Source organism: Marmota monax, unplaced genomic scaffold (genome assembly GCF_021218885.2).
Source record: "Marmota monax isolate L192 unplaced genomic scaffold, Marmota_monax_Labrador192_F-V1.1 WCK01_AAM20220418_F8-fsc00006, whole genome shotgun sequence".
Lineage (NCBI taxonomy): Eukaryota > Metazoa > Chordata > Mammalia > Rodentia > Sciuridae > Marmota > Marmota monax.
In genome coordinates, this window is record NW_026693712.1 from 30,122,143 (window position 1) to 30,145,148 (window position 23,006).

Genomic DNA, 23,006 nt, shown 5'->3' on the forward strand with positions numbered 1-23,006 from the left:
TGCTTATCGTTTGCTAAAATAATCTGTTTATTCCAAGTTATTCAACACTTTCCACCTTTAATGCTACTAACCTTTTCATTTTTATTTCTCATTTGTATGTCCAGAATGAACAGTGACAACACAGATACTGTATGCTTTCTTTTCATAGCACTTGTAAAAACATGATCTTGCTTTAAGTCAGTTTTCAGATGTACCTTGGAATTTATATATGGATTCATTATCAGATACCCAGAATTATGGATAATGCAGATTTGAGTGTATTAAGGCTTTCAGTATGTTCTAAATACATATTGGTCAAAGATAACCACTATAACCCTAAAATTACCAGTATTTTATAATTATCAGAAACTTAGTTCCCAATTAAATATCCTTTCATCAACTTACCAAAGGGACCAGATGACCAATAAGTTTTTTCAATGATTATTAGTCTCTCTTCTCTTTTTTTAAATTTTGACTAGAAGCCACATCACTCAATGTCTTTTTCCCACTCCAACCAACCAACCATAATTTTTTTAAGAAAATGTGTTTTCCACATAGTAGGCTATTTATTAGACCAAATTACTAATTTTGGAGTAGAACATAATTAATTATATGCTTTCTTACATGGCTACAATAAAGGTCTTATTCTCCTTACACAAATATACATGACTCAAGCGCTTTATAATTGCAACCAGCAGTTCAAGTAAATAACATGATGAGGCAATCATAATCCACTACAGCAAAGAATAAACATTTCAGAAAATGAAAGATTCTTTACCTTGAGAAAGACAGGGGATTTAAAATTAAAATAGTAGGACAAAAAAGGAATCCTAGTGAGTGACAGGTGAGTGAAAGTAAATTCTTTGACATTCATAACCTTTGAAACAAATAAACAAAAAACTTGGTCTTACAAAAAAAGTATGAACTATTTTATATTTCATCAAAAACAATCAGGAAATATCACAGTGGAATTTATTATCTGCTATACAGATACTCTACCCTACAAGATGTCCAGACCAAATACTTCAGTTTAGTCATTTCTTCCCGGTGTGTTCACACTCTGGGAAATCCTCTCCACTCTATCTTCAAAGCACATTCTGAATCTGACCACTCTTCTCCACTGCTCCCCTGTCCCCTGTCACTTCTCATCAAGATGAGCTCAGTTCCTTCCAACTGATGCCTCCACTTTCATTCTTGGCCCCAAGTTTTGTCTGGAAGCACAGGCAAAGCAAGCCTTGAGAAAGGTATGTCAGGCCATGTTGCTTCTGTGTTCAAAGCCTCCAGTGTCTTGTTCTCTGACAGGGACCTTTAGGGCTCTGTAGGATCTGATTCCCTTGCCTGTCTGCCCTCATCTTCTGCTAAGCCCACATAGTTCACCAGCTCTATACACATGACCTCATTGCTATCAAAACACTACATTCCTTTGACATTACTGCAAAGATGAAAAGAAAATCTCAAATATTGAAAGTAGATAACTACTAGCAAGATATCTTTAATGACACAAAAGGCTTGGATTGTAAACCAAATCAGTAAGGAGATAATTATAATAAAACATAAACTGACCAGAAAAATAAATTCTTCCCACTATCAACATTTTACTAAGTTTGGACAAATTTAAAATTTTTGTTTCTGTACAACTACTCTTTAAATGACAGTTCAACTTACCTGGAAAACCATCACAAAGCTAACATGGAGATGATTCTAAATAACTAACAACATACAGCTGAATGTTGACTCAGGGCACATGAATGCCTTCTTTATGTTTCATTAGGAAACCACAGTTATTTCTAAGTAGAATGAATGTAAAGGCTTCCTTTCCAAACGTTCACATCCAAGATTGGGAAAAGGTGGCCAGAAGATGGGCAGGAGAGTGAACTAGCTGCATCGATGTCAGAAAATGTAAGATTTTGAGGTTTTTCCACTTGGGTTGTAGCTAGTTGAAAAGGATAAACTGCAATTTCATGCAGTAAGTTCCATGTGTAAATATAGTAATCCATTTCACTCCATAACACGCCTGATAGAACACTCAAAAACACTGTGCTGCCGCTGCTGCTGCCCCTCCTCCAGCTACCATAAGAGGACTCCAATCTCCCAACACAATCTCAGAGCTGTGTAAGGTTCCTTCCTCCTGTTAAAAATTCTATCTTTGGTGTCTTTGCTCTGTAACCAACCATGTCCCTTCCATTTGCCAACTCTCTCCTTTAATTTCTCCTACCTTCTATCCATCAGAAGGCAAGACTGATAACTGTACAAGCAGAGATCTGCAGCAGGGGAAAAAGGGGGCAGCAGCCTCAGTGTGGAATGTGAGGCAGTACACTCTGTGCATGCTCAATAATCAGGAGTTGGCTGCTTAAAATAAATGTTACATGGAGCTGTTGCTTAAAATAAATGTTATGAGGAGCCTGAAGGAAGACAGGAAAAAAAAAAGAGTAAAAAGAAGGACTAGGATTGAAATAGCTCATTCTAAAGTAACTGTATTTGAGTGGACATGTGCTGTGCCTAAAGGTGTTTATGAAAAAGAATGAAAAACATTCTATGATGAAAAGAACTCTAGGAAAAACCTGAATTTTACAGTCAGGTAAATGGAACTGCAAGAGGTAAGGGGACACAAGGTTAACAGAATAACAATATATCTCTCATCAGGTAAATAATCAATTCATTCTGAATTCTAAGAAAAGCATACTCTTTGAATGCAAATCAAATAAATTTATTATCTCTCAATTGAAATTTACCACTTGGAAAGAATTAACATGAAAATAAAACAATAATTGTTATTAAGTGATAAGAAAGTTATTCTCCACCTAGCCATGCTCTTAGCTGAAATTCCTTGTAATCAGAGGTCATGTTGTCCTTTGATTAATTCTGTATTGTGCACAGTGCACCATTACGCAAGGGAGGGCATTCAATAGTAATTACTAAGATTGCATTTTGATTGAAGAGGACAGAACTGACCTTTCCAATAAGAAAATAATGCCACCTGACTCTTGTTATATGCTAATATTACAATTGGTAGTTCATATTCCTTTGTCACTTTCTCTACTGAGACTCTTGAGACAATTTTTGAGTTTAAACTCTGGCATAAATTTCTGATTGAAAAGTTTAGAATTTATGAAATATTTTAGTTGGTAAGCTCAGCCCCTGACTTATGAATATTGAAAGATGGACTGATAGTCTCCAATTGCCTCCCCTCTTCTTTACTGTTAGTATAAAGAAAAAGCTCTTAGGAGTGACTCTATTTTTTAGCATGGCTGTGGCTACATCCAGGAACCAACCTCCAGTCTCTACCAAAGGCTCCTTATTTTTTTGTAAAGTCTCCTTGAACTTGAACAGAGAGTAAACAGCAGGCATGGTCCCAGTCCTCCCTAGCTTCCCACCTGACTGGTCCACATGCACTGGTCACAGCATGCCCCTGAAGAAGTCTGCAAGCACTTGTTCCTAGCCTTTGCAAACAATGATTTGCAACTCAACTCTCTCCTTCTTTGCCCTAGGCCACAAGATTTTGCTTACAGAAAGTGTATCCTTTATTTCCATTAATCCTCAGTCCATAAAACTATTTTAGAGGAATTAATAACAAAAATTGCTCCAGTTATAGAATCTCACTTCCATAGCATAAATTGGCAGGAATAGGGGAAATAATAATTTATTTCAAATTATTGAAAACAATTTCAATAATTTCTTTTCTCCCTGTAAGTTTCCTTTTGTTTTACAGAGGGAAGTAAGATTAAAACAGCAATACATTTTTTAAAAAATATAATCAAATACAGGATCAGGGAGCAAATGCATGGGGCTTATGATGGTTCTCAGATTTGCAAAGACTTTGGGGCAGTCAAGACTTAAGATAACTTGCTAGTGCCATTACTTCCTTCATACTTGACTTTACTGCCATTACTGGGGAAAATTCCCTCTAGAAACAAAACTCTGAACTAGTTTTCAAAATAGGGAGAAATTATACAGTCTTTGAAGTTTTTGATTTTGAAGTTTCTTTCCATCTTATCTACCACCCACTGACCAAATAAGATTCAAAAACCTCAAAACTCTCATTTCCATTAGTTCCTTTATCTCTGATTTCTCTCAAAGATAAACTTTTAAGATAATTTTTAACAAAGTAAAAAGGATTAGTACAGCAACTGAGCCAGTTCAAAATGATTTAAAGATTAAACAGTCTCTTCTATCTCAGAGAAGGCAGCTGCTCTGTGAAGTGCTTTTTTTTTTTTTTTTAAGAGAAATAGATTTAATCTCTATTCACTCTAATTTACTGGAACTGGAGAAAATCGGTATTATATTGAATATTTTGTATATTTCTAAAAATATGAGCACATGTTAAAGGTTTTTTTTTATGTTAGCACTTGAAAGGGTACATACTATCGATAAAAGAAACTAAACATTGAAATGAGCTTAATATGTGCTGAAAGCAAAACACTCAACTAATTGTGTGTTTTTATTTACAATGTTATAGATAAATAACTTTTGTTATTTATTAAATTATATAATTTGCTGATCTGATTTTTCTAACTGCTTTGTCACTTAAAATCTTTCCTTTAATGATGATATTTCAACTGACAAACACAATCCTGATGATATAAAACCAGATTTTGCATTTACATATAGTTTGAAGTTTCCTGTACTACTATGGTACCAAAAAGGGTCAAAATCAAAAGAAGAACTTCTTGCAAAGTAATTTTCACAATCCCTCCTTTGTATTCTAAGCAAAGGTGATAAGATACCACTTAGTCTTTCCCTAGAAAGTGATTTTCCAAAAAAAAGAAGAATGCAAGCAGGATAACCATTTTCTTTTCATCTCCTTTTCTTCAGAGAACCAGAGCAAAATGTAATTTTAGGCATTTCTGTCTAAAACTCACCTATACAGTGGTTTCTCTTCTACAGTTTTTTTTTTCCTAGTGCTTCGCAAAGGTTAAAAATCTACTACTATCTATAAATTACCATATATTTAGTATGGATGGACCCAGATGTCATGAATCAGTTCAAAGTGATAATAAACCCAGGATATAAACAATAAAAGAAAATTTTGCTGCTGTTGACCTTAACTCTAGAGTTATTGATTATGGTAATACATTGTGCCTTTCCTAGAAACCATGTAGGGCACACCTGCCAGATTCATCTTGTAGGTCTTGTGACTCATGTGGATTCATGCCAGATCAATGAACAACAGTCTTATTCAAAACTTAGGGTTACTAGTTCTCATGTTTGGGTCTCTAGAGGCCCAGCCATTACCCTTCAGTTTCTAAAGAAACCGAGGCTTACTCACACAGGAGTTAACTGATAGAATTTTTGTAGTCTCAAATCAGCTTTGTGTAATTAACTTCATCTGATGTAAGCTTCTCAATAAAAATATTAAATGAAGAATAGTGTCACTTTATGAAGCTGGTCTCTGTACCACAGAGTTTTGAATATTTGAGTTGGTGAAACATATCTAATTTGATTTTCCCTCATTAATTATCTTGAGGCATTTTAATATCCTTGGGGATGATAGCATCCAGTGAATTAGGTTAAAATTTCACATTCTCTGTTGGCAATCATTGCTTAATTCATGGCTTTCAGTAAAATTATCAGATTTGTGAATTTAAGGTTGATAAAATTGGCTAGGCATTCCGTATTCCTTCTGCAGCAGACAGAATACTCCCCTATACAAAAATATCCATATCATAATTGCCTGAGAAGCTTTTCTGGCTGCAGAGAAAGAGAACTGGCAGCAGAGGGATTTGGTCTCCACTTGCCATCTGTGAAGTTGGAGGAAGGAGGCCATGAGCCCAGGAATGTAGGCAGACCCTAGAAGCTGGAAAAAGCCTCTTGAAAGGAAATGCAATCCTATTGACTCTTTGATGTTTTTAGTCCACTGAGACTCCTAACCAACAAAACTCTAGGGTAGTAAATTTGTATTCTTTAAGTGACCACTTCTGTGGTAATTTGTTACAGCCAACAACAGGAAACTAATAGACCTCCCTAGTTATTACACTATATCAATCACTCCTTTTGTGGAAGAAAATAAGTTTAAAATTTGATTAGGAAAAAGTGCCCAACTCCAACTAGGAATGTAGTGCCATAAAAAATGGAAAGTGGCCTAAAAAGTGTATGTGCCCAGGTTCCAGCCTTTAAACACAGACCACTGGGTAATGCACTGAACCAATCCCTCACAGCTCAAGTATCTTTTCTATCACTGGACAAAGACTTATTTTCATGTCTGTGTTCTCCTTGAGGCTTCCTCTAATACTTTTGGATACCGGTTCCATTTAACCTGTTGTGTGCCTGGTGAGAGCCAAGGTAATCTCTTTTCTGTTATATTTCATTTGTTTCATGCAGGTGAGGTATAGAGAAATGGCATTTCCATATTTCAGCAGGAACAAGTTAAAGTATTAAAATATAAAATATTCTTACCATTGCATAAAAATAAAATTAAAACTTCCCAAAACCAATTTTTTAAATCGCTCTCCCCGAACTGCTTGGAACCACTTCCTGACTAAAGCATAAAGGAAATTATAATCTTTGACATACATTCCATATAAAGTGCTACTTGTATTGGTCAAGGCAGCAGAAGGAGATTTTCATAGGTTGAATTATACCGTCCACAACATTAATACAATAAGCTCAAAAACCTGCTGTAATTTATCCTAGAACATGTTAGTCTAGTTTTCAACGCAAGTATTATGAAATTGTTCCAACGAAAGAGTTTTTAAAAGTATGTTGACATTTCAAAGTGATTCAATTTCTTTAATATTTAATCTAAAAACTAAATTTGGTAGTATCATAATTCCTTTTTACGTTTTTACAAAACTTTTCTGACACAACAAACTAACAAATTTTCAAACACACTCAAGATTAAATATCCAAAATAGTGATGAAATTAAGTCAAGCCAGTTTAAGCATATTTTCAGGACAGAAATTCAAACAAGTATTTATGACATTTAAAGTAAGTCATATCCTTAATTTACTAGTAGTAATTTTAAAGTTAAACATTGTTTTCCACTCTCTCACAACTGTATATCGGATTCTTTATAGAAAGAAAAATGAAGAGTACCATCAGTCCATTGACATAATATCATGCAGAAACACAGCAAACTTAGAGAGCAGGGTATATCCCAGAAGACTCCAAAAATACAAATGGACAGTCCAAACCACTTACCTACCTCTCAACAAAGCCATCTGCCTTTCTTCTACACAGAATAATGTTTCTGCTATATAAAAAGCTGGGAACAGGCCCCACCCCATCCACTCTTTCTTATTTCTCTTTCAAAACTATGAGTTGGAAACTGATTTTACCTACTATAACTTCCTAAACCTCATATTATATTCTTCACAGAATATACTGAAATATTCCATTTGGAAACAAGGAACAGAAATATGGACAGAACTCTCAGAATGAAGACTGAGAAAACCAGTTGACAGAGAACTTGGTTTGGTGTGCCTCATCATTTATTGCTTATTGATGAGACATACAATAGGAGAAAAAATTAAATATAATTAACTTTTCAAGGAAAATATCTACTCATAGTTCTTCTATCTGAATATTCTTTTCATAAAGTATTCTTTTCATAAAGCTGAACACAGCCAGCCTTAAGGGTGGACATGTATTGAAGAAAAACTTTCATGAAGCACACATTTCATTCATCACAATAATAGAAGCTGTGAGAAGGCAATAAAAGTGTAAGTATGAAATGATGGCTATCAATATACTTTGAATTTCATAAAATCTTTCCATAACTAAATCTTTATCCTACAATATAAGTTTTAATCTCTGATATATGCTGGTACTTATAATAATATCTTCCCATATTTACATTAATATTGTTTAATCTGGATAAAGTATATAAAATATAAATTATAATGTATAATTCACACACTTAAAAAATAGCCTTGGTTGCCCTGTGACACCTGTCAAAATATTTTAGGATATTTACGTTTCAAATAGTTTAGAATTAAAAGCCCTACCGAGTGTGCTACTGCTACTTACCAGGGAGAGTAGCAGGCATTACATTGTGTGTTCAGTTATTTTTATAAGCTTACTCCACGTGTGCATGCATACATGCACACATACACACATACTTTAAGTACAAATTGAAATGGTTCTAGCTAACTGTCTGAAATTCTCCCATACACTAGGATTTCAGTTAGTAGTATATCTTAGAAAGCAAGAAACCTGAGACAGAATAATCAAGGCATTAGTAATTCTTGCAATTCTATGCAAAACAAGGCACTTACCTTCCATTGCTAGGGATGTCTGAAATCACACTGGAAAGCAAGCAACGGGAAAGGGGCTTTATTGCCGGGTGAATCATCCCCACGTAGATGCTCTGAACAACCCCTGTATGCATACTGACATCATCAGGAGAGACTTGGAGGCAGAGGATACTATGGTAACCGAGCAATGTGCTGGGAGACAGAAGCCTTTAATTGCTTTAACAACTTCCTGGGGCTCAAGCTACCAGACTTGGATTTGCTAAGTAGGAAATGAAGGTTGTCACAGAGGCAGCAAGTGTGACACAGAGCAAGAGGACTCAATGAATTCTGAAATTATTAATTTCACTGTGACTTTTTAATGACAAATATCATTACATGATTCCATCAGCAACATTCGTCTCACATCTGAGGCTGTGACAAAAGGCACAGGTCAATAAATAAAGCTCCCAGGTAGCAACAGTCTAAGTATTCATAGATGGCTTTCTCAGTTAAGAAGCATTAATATTATCGCATCACAAATACCCCTTTCCTTGAGGGTGAATATTTGATTCCATTTGAAAGGAAACCCCACTTCAGTGCCTCTGCCTTCCGAAGTCAGTGTACTGATAACAATGAAAACTGATTCTATTTACTACTCCAGGAGGTGGCAGCTGCCCGTTCCATTTATCTCGGAGCTCCAGTAAATACTTGCCAATACATCACTTATCCAGAAAACACCTCCAGTGAAATGGCTAATTATGACACCCAGATAAAACCGGGATAAGATCCACAGACTTGCTGTCACAGTTTTCTTGATAAAAATCTCTTCTATCATGGGCAGAATTGCTTCTACTTCTGAAGCCCCCCTAAAGTACACATAATTTAAATCTTTCCTTTGGATTATTTTGTCCTTCCCTGCATCTGTCACCCACATTCAGAAGAATACAAACCTCTTGAGAATACCAGGTTTAAATCAATTGCTTAAATTAGCTATGCTTCAACATCAAACTGAGTCTACAATGATATACTACGCTTATTTGATCAGATGCAACACATTAATAAGTAAATAATCCATCACCTGTACTAAGAAACCTATTGTTTTCTTCTCCACGAATACCAGATTGACATGTTTTTAAACAATATCATGGTCTAATTTTTATTGTAAATACTGTAATTGTAAAGGTAAGCAAGTAACTTGGCAGATCTTCCTTAAGATATTCGTAACACAATAAAAAATGAAGGCTGTCATTCTGTACTACATACTTAGATCTCAGTTATTTCAAAGAAACTATTATTATCTCTATTTCAATTTAGATGAAGCTAAGCCTGTCTTTTAATATTTCCCCTGTGAGTAAATAGTGTACAAATGTCTAACAATAATACAGCTTCAAAAACAGTAAAATGGAATACAACAGAACAAATTTACAATTTGGAAAAACACAAAGAATTTTAACCTAGTTGACAAGTTGGACCTTTCACTCCTATAAAGATGAAGAATTCTGAGAGGAAAACAGTAAATTCAGCCCTCACAAAAAAACAACGTAACTCAATCTTACATATGGGGAAAAAACTAAATGGAATTACTCCTATACTTTCATTTGTTCATCCTGCTATCCTGAGTTTCAGAAAAAAAATTCACCAAGTTTACCATGATATGTGTGAATACACACACACACAAAGGTACTTTCTGTGTATGGTAAGGTATATATGGTATGAATTCCTTTAAAATAAATACACTTGTTTATCTGAATATGCTTTAAAAATATCTAGAATATTCACTCAGCTGCTAGAAGTGGTTCTTCTGGTGATTTTAACTGCAGACTAGGTTTGAAGGAGAGTCTTCCAATTTTTTAAATCATGAATATGAATTACTATTGTAATTCAAGAAATGGAAATTAATCTAAATATATTCTGAACTTGTAATCAGGTTACCTACTCTCAGGAAGGACCAATGACAGGTGGTAGACCAGGTCCTACCATTTTAAGGTGGTTTCAAACAACTCTTAAGAGGACACGATCCATCTGTCTAAACAGAGAGTTAGGATGGGGAAAGTAAATAAAGGTTTTCTAGCAATACACACAAAAGGGAGCAGGTGCAATGATTTTCCAGAGATGAGACAGTCATAAAGGAATGGTCCAACAATAAAGATAGTTTGTTAAATTTTTTTTAAGTATACTTTGAAAAAGAACACACCCCAAAATAAGACCAAACCAAGAGAGAAAGATGATACTACAAAAGACTGGAGGAACAATGGAAAACCATTAGCATAAACAGAAATTTCCCCAACTTCCATTCTCATTCATTTTTATTCTCCTCTTAATCTACAAAAATGGTTCAAAGTGATGTGTTCTAGTCCATATTCTATCTGCTCATGCTACACCATTAAATTTTTTTGATTAGTGCAATTTCACTGTCTTTTTAGAGAATATCATAAACTTGTGTACTGCAAACATTGAACAAAAACTACTACCTCCTTTGTGTTGATTCTCAAGGATAACAACAGAGAGGCCTTATGCATTACACACCCACATTAGGCCACCCACAGCAGCACAAGGTCCAGAGGTTAGACACACAGAGCAGGGAGAAGGGAAGAAATTCACCCAGGAACACAATCAGCTTCACTGAGCTATGGCATGCTCCTGCTAAATAACTGTACACATTTTATCTCTCCTGAACCTCAGAAAATTTACTTCTTTTTTATTAGTTCTTTTTAGTTATACATAGGATTCATTTTGACATAATTTTAAAAACATGGAATATAACTTATTCTAATTCAGTCCCCAGAACCTCTCCTTCTCCTTCTCTCCTGCCTTCCCTGTTCCCTTCCCTCTACTCTACTGATCTTTCTGTTATTTGCTTATAGTTAGAAAATTCACTTCTTTTTTTCCAGAAGGTCTTGAGGCTCTGCAGACATCAAAACAAGACTATAATTTTTCAAACTGAAAGAAAACAAAAATTAGAAGGTGAAATACCCTTTCACAAAAAAATAAATAAATAAAAACAGTATATTTTCCAAAGAAATCACCTCATCAACCGCCAAGCTATGATAGATTACCTCTAACTCCCAGGCAACCACTTTAGCCTTTATGTTGAAGTTTGGGGATAAAAAGGCCCTGAGCCTAACTTGTTCTTAAACTAAACTGAATTCATGTTGGCAAGTGCCAATTCAGAGGCAAATGGGGGTCAAAGTTCCACTTCCGAGGGAAGATTTGGCTGGAATTTCTAGATCCTTGACTAGTCAGCTAGTGGCCAGTCTGCTCCTTGCCCAAATCACCTTTCTGAGGACAATACAAAACACCCTTAATCCTAAACTAGCTTTGCTTCACAATTCATGTTGAACTTCCTTCTAGCCCAAAGGAGCAATATTCTTGGCTGCTCTGCTCTTGACAGAATGTTTTCCTAATTCTGGGTAAGCATATTATAAGGATGAAAATAACAGTGGTATTTGAGACTATATTTTTAGCATTTGGGTTTCAATTTTTTAATTAAAACAAATTCATATTAATTTGCTGAAGTATCACAAAAATTTCAGTGGCAAAACGGTTGTGAATCTCCACCATATTTAGACCTAGTCAGTGTCCAAATTTCTCTGCTCTGTCTCCTCTTCGTTCTCTCCCTAATGTTGCCCCTCCATTTTAGGTCTTCTCTGTCAGGCACCTTATAATGTCTGTTCTCCTAACTGGTCTCCATGTCTTCAGAATGCCTCACCCTTTAAATTGTTCTATGCATCCACGGTGTCCTAGATAAGTCTTCATAAAACATTGCTTTATCCAGGTTACCACCAAAATTAAAAAAATGCCAAAAGGCTCCCTTTATGGGCAACTGTATCAACTGCAGATTTCACATTTTTAACATAAACCTTGTCCTTGCCAGATTTACTGCCCCCATCCATCACTTTGAGCTACAATTAGAGAATCTAATGCACTAATATGTCCCTGGACTTTTCCTCCTGAAGACTTTTCTCTGTTTCCTGATCCTGGTACTCCACATCTACTTTTCCATTGACCCCATGTAACCCCCACATTTCTCTTGTCTCTTGTCCCTGCCAATCCAAACCTAGCAGTCCTCAAGACCCAGCTCATCTCTTCCATCAAAAACTGGTTCCTCAGAATTTCCATTAATTTCTACCTCACTTCATTTCACTTAAAACATTCATGGGGCTATGGATATAGTAAGTGGTAGAGTGTGTGTTTAGCAGGTGTGAGGCTCTAGGTTCAATCCCTGGCATGTACACAAAAAAGTTATATTGCTTATTTATTATCATTTTTCTTATTTTGCTACATTCTTCAATCTGCGTAAAGGTAGAGAAAGTCTATGTTCACTTCTTATTCTCTATACAGCATCATGCATTCCATTTGGCATTCACTGGATGAATACTTATTTGATATTTTTCATTTCCCACATACTAAGATTAAATTCTTTCACTTAAAACTTTTGAATAATCCAGTGTGGTAGGATGAGGGAGAAGTCAGAATTTCACTCCCAGAAATGAAAATAAAAATGATGCCATGATTTTTCTTGTGCCCCAAAACTTCTAAGTACCTGATTCTCAACATGTTCTTTACCTGATGTCGCCTGCTTGTAATATCTGCCTCTTCTGCAACCAAACCAAACAGAGGACCTGACATATGGGTACTTTACTCAGTCTTTGCCGTAGATTGAAGTTACTCAAGGTTTTTTTCCTCCTGGAGTCTTAATTTTGCTTTCATTTAAAGGCCCAGAACTGCACCCTTATACTACCTTTAAATTCACCCAAGAGTCAGTTAAGTTTAATAATTTCCCAAAACTAAAAACAGAAAAGAAAGACTTCAATATTTTGAATCTAAGAGTCAAAGTAATTATAGATGATGGCTTACTTTAATACCAAAAACTTATTTCGACATTTCATGATTCTAATTTTGATTATAAGTCCCAGAGGAAGTAGCACTGGATTAAATTCTAATATACTTTTTCTAAAGAAGCAAGTTTAAGATAAATTCTCATTTGAGTCTCTCAATTAGTGGAATTTAAAATACCTTTTCCCTAGGACACAAATAAGAAACTTTGAGGGAAATGTAGAGCATTTATGTGGATATAGGCAGAGACACTATTTTCTGTGAAATAAAAAGAAGCCTAAAGGGTTAAGGATGATGCCTGCAGCCTAAGAAGACTCACAGGGCTCAAAGGGTCTGACAGCAGGATGTGGGTTGTGCAGTTTCTGAATGAAGACCTTTTGTGCAAGGGTCTTGCAAAAGGAGTTCAGGCAAGACTGTGTACATTTGGATTTAAATTAATCAGCCAGTCAGTTTCACAATGCTGAGATTCCTTCTGCTTAACTGATTATGGCAGGTTTACTGGCAGTTCCCAATTGATGTCAATAGTTTCTAAAAGGTCAAATGCAGCAACATACACCAAATGTCCCTCTTGGAGTTAAAAAGTACCAATAAACTATCCCCTCTATAATCTGCTAGGCTATGCAGTGGATTATCCTATTTTAATCAACTGCCCTGGTTTTGTCTTTTTCTTGTTGTGTTGTTGTTCTTTTTCAAAACGGCTCCACGTAATTTGTATATATCAATAGTATAAACTACAAGAAAGCATGTTTTATTCTATATCTGGTTAAAACAGTATAAATATCTCAGCTTTAGCACCATTTGGAGGAAAGAGTAGAGGGGTGGAACATTCCAGTCAATAGGGGCCAAATACAAAACAAGCAAGTCAAAATCAAAGCCATATCTGTGTTATTAACACAAACTCCCCCAAAGAAAGCTATAGCTATAACCATTGTCATGTAAACAATGAGCAGAAAAACAGTAAGTATATGAAAAGGTAGAACCCGGGCCAGGTGGAAAATTTCATCTGGGATCAAAACTAGATTCTAGCCCCCTAGGGGGATTCTTTAAAATCCAGTGTTTCACTGTTTTGCTCAAGCAGTAAGGGATTGAATGCGTTCTTGTAAAATATTAATCATGCATGTCCTGGGCACTGAGTCTAAAAGGAAAAGGGAAAAGAAGATAAGCTAGGGATAGCAGAGTATAAAGTGATCAGGACCAGCTCTCTTCTGGCAAGGCTGTGGAAACAGTAACTGCCAGCCAGGGACTCAAAGGAAGTTCCACCAACTCAACACAGCCCCTCCCTCCCATTAACATCCCTGACCTTCTGAGAAGGGAGGCATTGGTGCCTAGCTTTTCAGAGAGGAGTCTAAATCTGAGCTCTCCCACCTACTGATCTCTGTGATCCTAGGCAAGCTACTTAACCTCCCTGGGCCTCACTTTTGTTACTACAAAATTAAGAACAATCATACCTCCAAAGGTTGCTGAGAGCATGTCTGTGATTCAAGCACTTGTTCAGTTACTGGCATGGTGTTGAACAAGTCCACTGCTCTAAGAAAGCTTGCATTTCAGTGCAGAAGATAAAACAACAAGCAATTAAAAAAAATAAATAACAATTTTATGTAAGTAGAAAAGCACTCAGAAGAACCATACCACAGGAGATAAGATAAGCACTGACTGGGGGAATGATGATTGACATATAGTTGTCAGAGAAAAACCTCAGTATCAGGAGAAAAGACATTTGAATAAGAAGAAACAAGAAGCATAAAAGGACAGAGCCTTCCAGGCATAGAAATTAGCAAGAACAATGGTTCCAAGACACAAATGAGCTTAGAATGCTCAAGGAATGTGAAGAAACCCAGCATGGCTGCAGTATTTTGAGTGGTGAACGCAGGAAATGTAGAAACACATTAGACAAATGAAGGAACTAAGTAGAACAGGAATGCATGAATGGAGCTTTAGGTTAAGGCTAAGACTGGAAAGATCAATTTGGGAGCAATCATTTTAATACAAATCTCTATAAAGCACCCAGCACACTGCCTAAAATATAGATAAGCAAACTTTCTCTTCCTACCTTTTCAAGTAACTGAGTTAATATTTGCATTAGGGAGGCTGTCAGCAAAATTAAAAGAAAAATGATGGGTAGGGTTGGATTCTCTCAAGGAGAGCAAATGAGTCTCATGTTCAGTGCCAACATCTGTGAAACTGTAGGGACTTCTTGGCATTTTGTGTTAAGAAGGATTCTGTGCTCCATTATATAAAAAATACACAAATAGTAAAGATTTCCAAGGCTTTGGAACTTGCAGTTTTGTTTGTGTTTACTAATAGTTAGTAAATCTAAAACTCAGAAAGAATAATTTATATGCCTAAAGAGGCCAGCCTTTGAATTCTGAGTGTATCTAACCCTGGAGGTCATGTTCCCACCCACTGTGATATGAACATGGAAATGTGCAAAAATAAGCTCCTTCTTTGTATTCCCCTAAATATATCTCAAGCTCTTTCCAACAGAGTCTAGTATAACTGGCTTAGGTGTGGAGTGTCTTAAAGAATCATTACTCTAGTTCTGGCACATTCTGTGGTTTCTAAATTCATATATTACATTCTGAAGCAAACATACAGGCACAATTTTTTTCTGCATTGACGTTAGTGAAAAACATCCTATTTGTTAAAATGCCAAATCCTGTTTGATTTAGTGATTAAGTAATCTTATAAGCAAGCTGACTTAATTTTAGTAATTGTCAGAATTCCAAGTAATTTTAGCAATAGTTGCATCACCAACCCTATTCCTCAGTTGACAGCTTCTTATCTAGCTGTTTTTAAACACACACACACACACATTCTCACACTATTACTGCCATTGTTATTGCTACTTCATCTACACAACAGTGAATTCATACTTTAACTAATGAATAGGAATCCTCAGGAATTTGGTCCTAAAGAATAGGAATTTTAACTTTAAGGATTTAGGACAGTGAGGATTCAGCCTCAAAATTACACAGTAAACACAACTGGACAAAAAAGCTAAAATATATTTAATCCTGAATTACCTTTTTCACCACCCATCCACCCACCATGCTTTCCTTCCTCCCTATTTTCTGAGAGAGGGCTTCATAACAAGAAAAATGTATGACTTATACTACATTGATTTGATTCCAGCAAACTAACCAGAAATGGAATTTTTATTAGCAAGAGCCATAGGCAGGAGCAGTAATAATACACTATACCTATCAGAGTAGTTAGTTTTATTCATGAACTCATGCTGAGTTAAGAAAAAAAAAAAGAGGAAAAAAGCAAACTTCAAAGCATTATTGAAAGATGATTAACACTCTAGCCACAAATGAGAATCAAAAGCTACTTTGATGTGAGAATTTTTAGTGCCTAAATTTAAAGAAAGGACATCTACTATATGAGTTTAACCATTAAAGAAAATCCAATAATAAAATTCCTTTGCATGCTGAAAACCAATAATTACCTAAGGGAATAAACAAAATTAGAACTCTGTCTCAGAAATTATGCCTTAAATGCAAAGCCCACAGATAATATTCCTCCCTTATACAGTTCAATGGCAAAATGCCAGCTCTAATATACCCAGAACATTTCTCTTCACATTGTCATTTTCCTCTCTCTCTCTCTCTCTCTCTCTCTCTCTCTCACACACACACACACACACACACACACACACACACACACACACCCGCAAGGTACTTTGGGCACTAAACAAGCTGCATGCACAACTACATTGCAAAATTCCACCTAAGTTCAAGTCCAAGTGATGTTATTCAATGTGATACATGGTTGCAAAAACAGTTGGATAAAAACTTGTACCAGGGCTGGGGTTGTGGCTCAGTGGTAGAGGGTTTTCCTCATATGTGTGAGGCACTGGGTTCAATTCTTAGCACCGCATATAAACAAATGAATAAAATAAAAAGGTCCATCAACAACTAAAAAAATATTTTTAAAAATTTGTACCAGTACTTAATTTGAAACTAACATTAATAATGATCTGAAATCACTAATCTAGGAACCATGAACCATTGCTGTCATTTATACAGTATATGTCAAGATCTACTTTTGCACAACATTAGAGAATTATTCCTTAGCATGTAATTTTCATACTCTGTGTGGAAATAGACCATGGAATATGCTGTATGAATTTCAACAGAAATAATAGATAATAGAACTCACTAAAGAAAAAAGTGTCGTTTTTCATAAGAACAGTTAAAAATATGGGAAAGATGGAAGGCTGGCATCACATGCTTTAAATGGTTTTAATATACAAATACATTAAATCTGATACTATTTATTAAAATATTTAGTTATAAATCCTAATTAAATATACTTAAAACCTCAGTGCTGGAAAATTAACAATGTTCTCTTCCACATTTTATTAAATTGACACCAATGTATCAACAACTACTTGGAAAAATATGTAAGGCAATCTAAAAAAATTACTGTGCTTTCATTATGCAAAATGAAATGCATCTTTTAAAAAAAATATTGAGTCTGACATTCAGTTCTGTATGCTGCTACAGCAGGTCAAAAGCCATTAGCCACCTGCTGAAAATACATGCTAGGAAATAAAATGTCCTTCAAAATTATTTTGCATACAGTATTTTCAAAGTAAAATGGGTGAGTTATATTCTAAATGTTTAAAACTGTGATGTCTCAAAAGAAATATATTCACAATGCGAGAAAATAATTTTAAAATAATATCTGATAATAGTCATAGAATTTAGAATGTTCAAATTCAATTTTTAAAACACCTTATGGATTATGAAAGAAATAAAAGTTATAGAAGACATAAAATAACCAACCAACTCAACACTATGTGGCTACTGTTTTCTTCTTTTCCAGTTAGAGACTCAGTATGCTTCATAGGATTCTTAGGATATTCTCTCTATGCCAATAATTTTCTGGAGACTGACCCAACAGTCCTTTTGCATCTTGAAGACATTTTACAAGTGTATTTGCGCATAAAAAATCAAATCATCATCCCTTGTGAGGCTGAACATTTAAAATAATTCAAAACGTTCATGTTATTTAACATTTCAAAACTTGGCAAAGAAGTATTTTATTAATAGATCCTATTAGCAATTATTTAATAACTGGTTGCTCAGCACTTTGGACAACCAGGTACCAAACTAAGTGTTTTACACACTTTAATGCATTTAATCCTAATAACAATATTATAGATTAGGGAATATCGTCATTTTATAAATAAGGAAACTGAGACACGGGGGTTAAGCAATCAGCACAAATAACAAGTGGGTAGGTTTTAAGGATAGAAACTTAAAGTTTCTCTCATGGAAAATGAGGGAATGTGGGGTCCTTAATGTGACTGGCAACCTGAGGAAAGAAAACATAGGAGGCAAGCAGTGTCAAATGAAGTGATGACATAGTAACAAATGCTTTCTCTTTCATGATTTTCTCTAATCTTACTTGGCTCAATAGTGCTTAATAAACAAAAATAAAAAGATAACAGCTGTAACCAGGTTTGCAAAAGCAAAGGTTACTCCTACCTGATTCAAAACATTAGGAAGCTCTTTTTTTTTTTGCCTCACTTAAAAATATGGATTTTGCTGTGTGGAAATGTAAATACCCAATCTCTGTGCCCAAACTCTGGATAGCAACTGGTAAGTAAATAAACAAATATTTCGGTACCATGTTAGATTCTCTGGTTGCCAAAGCACTGATAGGTCTGTAGGAGTCCTAGACTATGAACCTGGTCCCCCCATGGATCCAAGGCAACTCGTGAAGATTGAATTCATAAATGGTCAAAAGAATGCACAGTTAGCCCTAGAGGGTGTGGCTCTGCAGGTGTTGTCTTCATTGAACCAAATCAATCAAAATGAGTTTATAAGAAATCTCAAATTGACTCCTGATTTAAATGCTCAGGGTTCTTCCAAGGAATGAAACCCAAGCTATCATCAGATCATGGAACTTTTTATTGATATCATTGAATTTGATCCTTTAACAAAAGATCACTCTTTTAAACACAATATTGTAGACCTCTAAATCTACAAGTATATGTGCAAGTAAAAATTAAACTAAATAGCTCTTGATTAATAATCTATAAACTACAATGCATCTGTCAAAAATATTTCAGAAAAAAAAATCACTAAATCCTCTAATAAAAAGGTTGGGAAAGATTCTCTTTTCCACACTCAAAGGAAAGGAAATTTAATTCCCTGCTTTCACTGGAGACAGTTGCTATTTGTTTTGTGGAGAAAGGCCAAATTATGCATATTCTTGTGACTTTCAGTCAAGAATCAAGGTCAATCAACAGATTTTCTCTCATACCAACACCACAGCAGCAGCATAAATACAGATGTTCTTCATCCCTTTCACTGTGAGTTTTTAACTTTAGTTTTCTCTCTCAGAGCAGCTAAGATTTCTACATTTGTCAAAAGGGTAGCCATTAAGAAAATCATTTAGCTAATAAACAAGGAAATTAGCTAGGAAGCCTGATACAAAACAGATAGTAACGACACTCACAGCAATCTGTGCACACAAATTAAGGCAGTAAGAGTTGCTCTGATAAGCACTTTTATACTGTTAGTGATACTCAAAAATAAGCACTACCAGCATAGGGGTTAGACAGCAGTTTAAAACTTCTTATTTTAAGTCGGTTTCCACAGAAATCTCAAGAATAATTTTTGAGTTTCATCTAAGGAAGATTACAGCAAAAAGAAGAAACTAAAAAAGTACCAGAGTGGGATACCCTATCTTCCCTTCCAAACACTCCTATATTGTTTTATTTGTCACTGTCTGGAGCAACCTGCTAACACTTCTTCCATTTTGAGAAAAGTCTGAGAATCTAAGTAAACAACACAATGGAAATAAACCTTCTCACTCTCATGAAAGATACCAGATTTTGAAGTTCAGAGTTTTCAACTGAAAAAATTAACAACAGAATTTCACAGTCACGTTTTATATGTGTTCTCTCTCTCTCTCTCTCTCTCTCTCTCTCTCTCTCTCTCTCTCTCTCTTTCTCTCCACACACACACACACACACACACACACATACATATATATATTCATAGTCACATGTTTTATATTTTATAAATGTAAATATATATAAACATATATATTTGAATTGATAATCCTCATACACAATACTTTTTGGTAGATTAATCAACATAACTGTAAATATCACTACATTTCCTATTTAATCAAAATGTCTTCTGTTTTCTATAAAACTTCAATCTTTCTTAAAAGTCTACCCTGAAAATAATGTAGATTAGGAAGAATCAGCTAATTCAATAGTAATAATAATATTTTCTCTCTGAGTAGGAAAAGAAAAATGTCTTTGATGCAACCACATCTTTCAAAATGCTTGGAATTCTTTGTTCAACCCCGGGTTTAATAATCCCTGCATTTAGTTGGTTAAAAATATATCAGTAAGAACCTACTTCTGGCAATTCATTCAAGGAAAACAGCTTTCCACTTGCCCAGATCATCCCTCCACACCAGGCTGTGGAACATCCTCCCTTCTCTCCCATTCCCTTGGGACCTGGTCATACTGGTCAGAGCTGCATGATACTGACCCCCAGTATGAGGGGAAATGGGAGATACTCTCTACTAGCAATACATATTTAAATGATCATTTAAATTAATTTCATAGAACAGAAAGTTTCAAGAGGTAACTGGTCAAAGATAAATAAGCCATTTCAAGTACATTATAAATTCAAAAGCATTAAATAAATAATGCATTTTTAAATCCCCCACTAAAGAGCTCAGTAGTTATATAAATATGATCAACACTTTTTAAAAGGGAAAGAATGTGCATATAATCTGTTAAACACAAAGTCTCAATATGTGAAAAATATGTGAATATATAACATCCAGTATGTTTCGCATATTTCTAAATTTTAGTGCTTTATTCTAACTGTAAAAAGTAATATGCTCTAACTCTAATTCCTTGCAAAATTGCTAAATTAGTTTTGTTTATAAATTGAGGATAAAAGTTTTGATATCATTGTTCAATACACTTTATATATTCAAAATTATTTTTAAATCTTTTACTAGTTTGGTTTTTTAAATGTAAAAGAAAATTTCTATATCATTACTGTCTACACTCTGAAATGCAAGCAGTATTAGTATACTCAATATATACTTAATTATATATGTATTCAGTAACTTAAAATACTGCACTTAACCAACAATTATTTTAAATATTTTCCAAGAGTGTAAACATTCTAAAAATTTCCACTTACGAGTACTTTTTGAAATAGGGTCTCATTAAGTTGCGTAGGGTCTCACTATGGTGCTAAGGCTAGATTAACTTGGGATCTTCCTGCCTCAACCTCTCAAATCACTACAATTACAGACCTGAGCCACCATATGAGGATATTCTAGACCTCTTAAATACAAATAATCTTAGGTATTCTACAAAAGCTTCACATATTCGGTGAAGGTAAGTTAACATTTAATTTTTTTTTAACCAGTGGAACATAACCACTGAGTCACATCCCCAGCTCCTTTTAATTTTTATTTTGAGGCATGATCTCACTAAATTATTTAAGGCCTCCATAAATTGCTGAGGCTGGTCTTGAACTTGCAATCCTCCTGCCTCAGCCTCCCAAACCACTGGGGATTACAATAGTGCACTACTGTTCCCATCTTAAAATGTATTCTTAATTGAGAAAAAATAATCGTGATATTTGTGAGGGACATGTAATGTTCTGATCTATTATAAATTATGGGAAAATTCAATTCAGTTAATTAACAAATCCATAATCTCATCAATTTGTCTTTTTTGTTGTTGTTGTTAAAAATCCTAAAAGAAAAAAAGAAAAGGTAAGACTAAGACATTATGTTCGTGTAGAAAGAGTCCTTTTCCTATTAAGACCAAGCCTCCTAATCAACAGGGAAATTTTTTAGAGAATTTAAAAAAGTATTTACTCAATGTTACCTGATTAACAATAAACTGCTAATAACAATTAACAGATAAGCCACTTGAGGACCTGACGCTTTCATGTCACTTTTCCCCCCCCCTAAGATGGCCTCAAGAAGCACATACCCTGCTCATAATCAAATATGTGAAACCATCATGAGTCTCAAAAACTGTGAAGCTGCTGTATGTGGTGGTAAAAAACTGTAATCCCAGGGACCTGGGAGACTGAGGCAGTTCAAAGCCAGCCTCAGTAATTTAGTGAGGCCCTAAGCAACTTAGCAAGACCATGTCTCAAAACAAAAAATAAAAAAGGGGTAGGGATGGGGCTAAGTTGGTTAAGCAACCCTGGGTTCATTCAGTCTCCAGTACTAAACAAAACAAAACAAAACAGCAAAAACAAAACTGTGAAACTACATTCTGATTGATGAGAACAATAAACCAATCATAATTCTTTGTTACAAATTCTTCACCTGACAAAATTATGGTTTGTGGGATTCCTTTAAATAGGGAGTAGTCCCATCTAGTATATTGAGAATAGACTTGAAATTCCAAATTTCCCACTAGCTTTCCACATTAGTGCACAGTCCCTACTCCACCTCTTCACACTGCCAGTCAATGGGAGATGGGTCACCATGCATTATATGTTCTTCAAAGTTAAGAGACTACACACCAAGTACTCCAGGCAACCAAAGAGACCTTGCCAGGAAAATTTGGGTAAGTACAAAAAGAAATAACCTTGTGCAATTTGTTAAGCGCTTTTTATACAAATATATTCACTTCCTGGAACTTGGTAAATATTTGTTTTAAGAGTGATTTCCACAGTCTTTTTACATGACTTTAATCACTATTGGATTGGAGAGCAATTGTAACAATAAAGATTTAATTTACTTTCAATATTTTTGTTGATATTATGATTTTTGGCATTTAATTCCTATCTGCTCCAACATATGCACAAACCCACATATGCACATACAATAATATTTCATATGTCTGAAATAAATTTCTTAAATTTCATGAATACCAATTTAAAAAAATTTTGGCTGTAGATGGACACAATATCTTTATTTATTTATTTTCTATGGTGCTGAGGATCAAACCCAGTGCCTCACACATGCTAGGCAAGCACTGTACCACTGAGCCACAATCC

At 35.0% G+C, this 23,006-nt stretch overlaps 1 protein-coding gene across 8 annotated transcripts in view; it reads right to left on the minus strand.

Moving 5' to 3' along the window:
* Window positions 1-23,006, minus strand: part of Pam (peptidylglycine alpha-amidating monooxygenase) — a 310,405-nt gene that overhangs the window by 257,283 nt on the left and 30,116 nt on the right. The window contains exon 1 of one of the 8 annotated variants that reach the window (XM_058584367.1): window positions 8,194-8,337. The exons of 6 other annotated variants lie outside the window; for them this stretch is intronic. The gene's annotated coding sequence lies outside the window, so the exon portion shown is untranslated. Of the gene's footprint in view, window positions 1-1,644; window positions 1,663-8,193; window positions 8,338-23,006 lie in introns of those variants that run through there. One more of the 8 variants, XM_058584368.1, reaches the window with a different exon arrangement.